The sequence below is a fragment of the Leopardus geoffroyi genome, chromosome E1 (assembly GCF_018350155.1).
Source record: "Leopardus geoffroyi isolate Oge1 chromosome E1, O.geoffroyi_Oge1_pat1.0, whole genome shotgun sequence".
Classification (NCBI taxonomy): domain Eukaryota; kingdom Metazoa; phylum Chordata; class Mammalia; order Carnivora; family Felidae; genus Leopardus; species Leopardus geoffroyi.
Window position 1 is genome coordinate 55571699 of NC_059330.1, and position 6000 is coordinate 55577698.

The window sequence follows — 6000 nt, forward strand, 5'->3', positions numbered from 1 at the left end:
TAACAATTTGAGCTGCTACTATATGCCTGACAATGTGCTTGGTATTGGTAATAATAAAACCATCACAGAGCACAGGAGCAGGGAATTAATCAGTTCAATCTTTTTGGAAAGTAATTTTATAGTATGTACTGACAATTTAAAAATACACACCCTTGAACAAGCAATTCCATTTTCTTTTTTTTAAATTTTTTTTTTCCAACGTTTATTTATTTTTGGGACAGAGGGAGACAGAGCATGAACGGGGGAGGGGCAGAGAGAGAGGGAGACACAGAATCGGAAACAGGCTACAGGCTCTGAGCCATTAGCCCCGAGCCTGATGCGGGGCTCGAACTCACGGACCGCGAGATCGTGACCTGGCTGAAGTCGGACGCTTAACCGACTGCGCCACCCAGGCGCCCCACAATTCCATTTTCTACATTTATCTTGCGGAAACACTGACAAACACCATGTGCAAAATACATATATACCTGATCAATATCCATGAGAATGTCTATGAAATATATTTCTATATAAATACTAAAAGATATTATCAAGTTAAAAACAAAAATGAAGAAAGATTCGTTTACTCCATTTCTGTAAAGCAAAACATTATTTATCAGCATGTGCTAAAGAAAAAAAAAAAAAATCAAAGGGTTAACAATGGTTATCTCCGGGAGCAAGGTCACAGAATATTTTCATTTTCTGCACCATATACCTCAGTTATATTTTCATCACTACTTTTATAGTTAGAAAAAACCCAACACCGGGACGCCTGGATTCCTGAGTTCGAGCCCTGCATCGAGCTCTCTGCTGTCTGCACAGAGCCCACTTCGGATCCTCTGTCCCCCTCTCTTTCTGCCCCTCCCCTGTCTGCACGTCCAGGCGTGCTCTCCCCTCCAACCAAATAAAATAAACATTAAAAAAAAAAAAAGAAAGAAGGAAAAAACAAACACCAAAATCTTACTGGTGTTCTGGAGTCAAACCTGGATTCAACTGTCGCTTTACCACTTGACTAGATGGGAAACACTAGAGAAATAACTTATAGTCTCTAATTCCTAGTTTCCCTAAGCTGGAAAATGGGGCTAACAGCATCTACTTTTTAAGGGCATTTTGATGATTAAAAGAAATAGCCCATGGGGCACCTGCCTGGTTCTGTCAGTAGAGCTTAGAGAGTGCTACTCTTTATCTCAGTGTTGTGAGTTTGAGCCCCACATTGGGTGTAAAAAATACTTAAAAAAAAAAAAAATTAAAAATCTTAAAAAAAAGGGGCGCTAGGGTGGCTCAGTCGTTTGAGTGCCTGACTTCAGCTCAGGTCATGATCTCACAGTTCCTGGGTCTGAGCCCCACGTTGGGCTCTGTGCTGACAGCTCAGGGCCTGGAGCCTGCTTTGGATTCTGTGTCTCCCTCTCTCTGTGCTACTCCCCTACTCGCACTCTGTCGCTCTCTCAAAAATAAATAAAGATTAAAAAATTTAAAAAAAAATCTTAAAAAAATAAATTTTAAAAAATCTGAAAAAGATGGGGCGCCTGGGTGGCGCAGTCGGTTGAGCGTCTGACTTCAGCCAGGTCACGATCTCGCGGTCCGTGAGTTCGAGCCCCGCGTCAGGCTTTGGGCTGATGGCTCAGAGCCTGGAGCCTGTTTCCGATTCTGTGTCTCCCTCTCTCTCTGCCCCTCCCCCGTTCATGCTCTGTCTCTCTCTGTCCCAAAAAAAAAAAAAAAAAACAAAAAAAAACAAAAAAAAAAAAACGTTGAAAAAAAAAATCTGAAAAAGAGAGAGATACCATGTGTAAAGGCCTTCATAGAGTCTCTGGCGCAAAGTGCTAAGAAGTGTTAACTGGCTAGTATCACCGTACCTTTTCAAATACCAGGCCACTATATTCTTACATCGTCCGTCTTCCATCTGCGTACAAACTTAGCAGAGCATTCTCGTAGGTAAATTAACAGCCCTATTAAGTACAAAGTTTAAAATTAAATTGCTCCACATCACAGTCCTAACAATGCTCACATACTTACGCATATAAAGACTAATCACATCTATCATCAGTTACTCTGTTTGGCTTTTAAATATTTACTCTGTATATACAGAAGGTGTGATTTTAAATGGACTAATTGAAAGCCGCATTCCACTCCATCCTCGTTATTTTACAGCTGCATTCTGCAGCAACAGTCTTGGTCCTTGGACCAGTAGCATCAGAACCTCCCTATTCAGAGACTGATTCACTGTGGGGTGCCTTCTGGAGTTCTGCAAAAGGTAGGGGCCTTAGGCCCAGAGACTGATTTAAAGTAAGACTCACGGTAATTCTCATGCACACTAAATTCGAAGAATCACTGTTGTACTAGAAGGGCGCCTTAACCAGATTTTAAACTTTGCATTCCACACAATGCACTACAAGGTCTTTGCATAAAATGAAAATAATGCGTGTTCACTCGGCTCAACTAGGAAAAAGCCAACTTTGACAAATAAAACCAAGGACTCCCAACAGCCATTCAGTAGTGCTGGAAAGTTCTTCTGAATTAAGCAAGTAACTAATTAATTTCTCTCAGCAGAGCGCGGTGAGTCTCTACTTCGTATTAATTTCTCCAAAATCTATTACTCTTCTGTTATAGGTAACAGTCAGAACTGCTGCAGCCCAACAGGCAACATAACAGATTTTTCTCAGAAAAATCGCTAAGTGCCATCAACTAGTGGTATTTAAAACCTAGCAATCCCTCAGATCTGAATACACTTGCTAACGAAGTGAACTCCCTCAAGCATTTAAATGCTTGCTCTTAGTATCAGAAAAAGCCGATTATAAGAATTAACTTCGCTTTTTACCTTGGGAATTCAGAAAATTTTGAACAAGGGAAGGAGCAATGGAACACAAGTTATTCCTCTCTGTCAAAAAAAAAAAAAAAACAACAACAAACAACCCCTCAACAACAATAACAAAGATGAGTAATTAAAAGAACCCTGGTAAAGAATTCATACTATCACAATGGCCAGGTTTTAATTCATCAGCGGTCTAAATAAATTCCAATCCCTTAAATATTTCACGTTATCTTAATTCTATTGTAATATATAGGTCTATGACTGGTTTTTGTTTTTCAAATTTTTTTTTTTTTCAACGTTTATTTATTTTTGGGACAGAGAGAGACAGAGCATGAACGGGGGAGGGGCAGAGAGAGAGGGAGACACAGAATCGGAAACAGGCTCCAGGCTCTGAGCCATCAGCCCAGAGCCCGACGCGGGGCTCGAACTCACAGACCGCGAGATCGTGACCTGGCTGAAGTCGGACGCTTAACCGACTGCGCCACCCAGGCGCCCCTGGTTTTTGTTTTTCAACATTAACCACTTCCCACTAAAAGCCAAAAAGAAGTCATATGATGAGTGGGCCCCTGGGTGGCTCAGTCGGTTAAGCCTCCGACTTCAGCTCAGGTCATGATCTCGTGGTTCATGAGTTCGAGCTCCCAAGTAGGGCTTCTGTGCTGACAGCTCAGAGTCTGGAGCCTTCTTCCCATTCTGTGTCTCCCTCTCTCTCTGCCCCATCCCTGCTCTCTGTCTCACAAAAGTAAATAAATGTTAAAGAAAAAAAAAAGTCATACAAGCCCCAAATTGACCCAATCTTCCTTACTAACATGAGAAACCTAGAAAGAAAAAAGAAAGCAGTCACACAGTACAATGTTAAAATGAAAACAACTAAAACACAAATAACACAAGCCAGCTACACTTGTGACCTACTGGTGGTATTGATTACTTACGGATGAATTCAATCCTTTGAGCCTCCCCGTTCCCAGGGGGAGAACTTAAAAGTCTAGGCAAGGTTCTCTGGCAACTCTTCTGGCTGACTGAAGGAGGAAAGAGGGTATCTTCCCCAGAGAGAAAACGGACTCTTTAAATGAGGGAGAATACGAATTGCACCAAAGGTCAGAAACCTCGAAAAATTATGCCCAAGAGGGGGACAAAAAGGAGGAAGGGGAAGTAGATTAGAAAGAAAAAAAAAAAAACGGGGGCAGGGAGGAAGCAAATGACTTGCATTACACGAGTAAGCATTTAGTGTACTCAGTGAAATGGAGAAAGGAAAGGCAACTACTGGAGAAGTGCAAAGCGAAAAAGTGAGACGGGAAAGCCAAAGAGACTATGCTAACTTCTTTCATGTGTCTTTTAGACTCGTTTCTGAGGCAACAGAGCCAAAAGATAGACCCCGAGTGCCCTTCCGCTCCTCTGCAAATCGGACTTTCATAATAACTCCCTAAACAAGCTACAACTCCTACGGCTTATGTTTAAAAGAGCAAATGAAAAGTACCACTGCTTTTCTAGCCTCTCGCATTGAAATCATTCCTCGGAACATTTCAACCAACTGCTGCTTGTTGTTCTTTACAAGAATTTTTCAGAGGATAGTCTCAAAAATTAAAAAAAAAAAAAAAAAAAAAAAAGCGACAGAGGTAAAGGCATCTCAACCGGCTCCAGGAGCAAAAGGTTCTCACTCATGGTATTCATAGGGTTGGTGGGGTCCCTCCCCAAATTCGGCCTAAAGACACCAGGAGATGGTGACGTGGTGGCCGTGCAGGTCGAAGGAGCATCAATCACCACATATGCAGCCGCTGCGAATCCCCCGCCTCCCGGGCCAAGTCAGACTGACTCACAGAATGAGTACCCAGGGCTCCTGGGCTTCTCCCGGGCCCCTTCTGCGCAAACCCTCTCGAAGAAAGCGTAGAACTTAATTAGGAGCCCCCGGCCCCCTGCCCCAGGGTCCGGGGCTGTGAGCCGAGCGAAGGGCCGGGGGAGGACGGTGCCCCAGGAAGGAAGCGCTCCAAAAGGGGAAACGCGGTGCCCGGAGCCCCGGGGACTCCGTCCCCCGCCACAGGCCTCGCCACTCCGAACCCGAGCCCCGGCAGCCCTCGGTAGGCTCCGGCCCGGTCCCCGCGGGCCAACTACCGCTGCGGAGCGGGGGGGAAAGAGGCACCGGAGCAGCGCCGCCGCCGCCGCCGGCCGCACTCACCGTGGCGCAGCTGCTCCGCTCCGCGCCCGGCCGTCCCCTCCGCAGCGGTGCGAGCGGCCACCGACCCCGCTGCTGCTCCCCTAGGGCAGCGCCTGTGCCCGTCGCCGTCACCGCTTCAATCTTCGTCGACACCGCCGTCGCCGCCGCCGCCCGCTCGCCGAAGCAGCACAGCCGCCTGGCTTCCGCTCCTCGTCGGGGTCCCGCGAGAACTTCTCCGCGCGGCCCCGCCCCGCCCCGCCCCCGCGAGACTTCCCCCGGCGGAAAAGCGCAGAGCGCAAGCGCTCCTCCTCCGCCCGGGTCGCGCAGGTAGCCACCATCTAGCAGCCTAGGCGCCTGCGCCAGACCGCCCCGCAGCAGGTGGCACCGCCGTGGCTCCGCCTCCGGGTCGCTGTAACCCTTTCGGTTCCGAGGCGGGTAAATTACAGCCCAGCCCTGAAGGGGTGACTCTTCACCACACCCTAATCACTTCCCTTTTCTTGCCACCAAACCGAGGCAGTTGGCGGGGAGTGGTGATGGGGTGCGGAAATCTCCCTCCAGCATGAAGCACTCCAAATAGAGGACCAGGTTTTGAAATATTTGAGAATCCGGTCCAAACTGCAGTGTTAGGCGAATATATTCTTTGCTCCTTGATCTAATCAAGTGCTTGAAATATGCTAAGCGTAGGTATGAGTATAGGTGCTAGGTATAGAAGGTACAACGATGAACAGAAATCCTAGCCCTCAAGCAATTCAAGGTCTAGAGGGGATTAAAAGTAAACAAAAAATGCCGTATGTAATGTTAGAATTATTTTGGGGAATGCTGAGTAAGCCAAAAAGATGCGAGGAAGGACCGCTATTCTCATCTCAGAATAGCCTTCCCTGAAAAGGTGAATGATGATGATGTCTGAGCTGAAGACCAGTAGGAGTTCACCAGACAGAGAAGTGGAGATAGATGCATTCCTGGCGAAGGGAACAGCACGCATGTACAAGGAACGGAGGCGTGACAGAGTCGTGTTCTGTTCAATGCTAAGTAATTCCTATACCAGGGAGATAAGTAGGGTAGC

General features: G+C 46.5%; 1 protein-coding gene across 1 annotated transcript in view; it reads right to left on the bottom strand.

Moving 5' to 3' along the window:
- GRB2 (growth factor receptor bound protein 2) overlaps positions 1 to 5171 on the bottom strand; it is a 73884-nt gene extending 68713 nt beyond the window's left edge. The window contains exon 1 of the mRNA XM_045490882.1: positions 4959 to 5171. The gene's annotated coding sequence lies outside the window, so the exon portion shown is untranslated. The remainder of the gene's footprint in view (positions 1 to 4958) is intronic.
- Positions 5172 to 6000: the final 829 nt, after the last annotated feature.